The sequence below is a fragment of the Rhincodon typus genome, chromosome 50, assembly GCF_021869965.1.
Source record: "Rhincodon typus isolate 14 chromosome 50, sRhiTyp1.1, whole genome shotgun sequence".
NCBI lineage: Eukaryota > Metazoa > Chordata > Chondrichthyes > Orectolobiformes > Rhincodontidae > Rhincodon > Rhincodon typus.
Genome location: NC_063381.1, coordinates 1,466,808 through 1,468,030, shown reverse-complemented (window position 1 = coordinate 1,468,030; position 1,223 = coordinate 1,466,808).

The following is a 1,223-nucleotide window of genomic DNA, read 5'->3' as shown; positions in this document are numbered from 1 at the left end:
TGAGGAAGTGGTGCACTGAGGGAGTGCTGTACAGAGGGGGATCAGCACTGAAGCCGGCCAGCACTGAAGGGAGGTCAGCAGTGAGCGGGGTCAGCACTGAGAGAATGCTGCAAAGACCTGGGTCAGCAGTGAGGCACTGCTGCACTCAGAGGGGACAGCACTGAGGGAGTGCTGCACCGAGGGTGGCCAGCACTGAAAGGAGGTTAGTACTGAGGGAGTGCTGCACTGAGGGAGTGCTTCACTGACGGAGGTGCAGCACTGAGGGGAGGGGGGCAGCACTGAGGGGGTTATTACTGAAGAGTGTCAACACTGAGGGAGTGCTGCATTGAAGCCGGCCAGCACTGATGGGAGGTCATCACTGATGGAGTGAGTTCTGAGGGAGTGCTGCGCTGTGGGGGCGTCAGCCCTGAGGGAGTGCTGCACTGTGGGGGGATCAGCACTGAGGGGCTGCTGCACTGAGGGCGACCAGCCCTGAAGGGATGAAGCACTGGGAGTGCTGCACTGAGGGGTGTCAGCACTGATGGGATTCAGCACTGAAGGGCGGTCAGCAGTGAAGGGAAGTGATCAGCACTGAGGGAATGCTGCGCTGAGGGAGTGCTGCTCTGTGTGGGGTCATCACTGAGGGAGTGCTTCACTGTGGGGTGTCAGCTATGAGGGTCTGTGGGAGGGTCAGTGCTGTGAGATTGTCTGAGGGATGTCAGCACTGAGGGAATGCTGCACTGAGGCAGGGCGGCACTGAGGGATTGCTACACTGAGGTAGGGCTGCACTGAAGGAGTTGCTGCACTGAGGGGTGTCAGCACAGAGGTGAGGTCAGAACGGAGTGGGGTCAGCACTGAGGCAGCGCTGGACAGATGTGGATCAACAATGAGGAAGTGCTGCTCTGAGGAGCGGCAGCACAGCAGGGGGTAAGCACTGAGGGAGTGCTGCACTGAGGGAGTGCTTCACTGAGGGAGTGCCATAACTGAGGGGGTCCAGCACTGAGGGTTTTAAGCACTGAAGGGGGTCAGCATTGAGGGAGTGCTGCACAGAGCGGGATCAGCAATGAGTGAGTGCTGGACTGAGGGCAACCAGCATTGAAGGGAGGTCAGCACTGATGGGGTGAGTACTGAGGGAGTGTTGCACTGAGGGAGGGCTGCACTGAGGCGGCTCAGAACTGAGGGGTTCATTACCAAGGGAGTGCTACACTGAGGGAGGGCCGCACTGAGGGAATGCTGGACAGAGT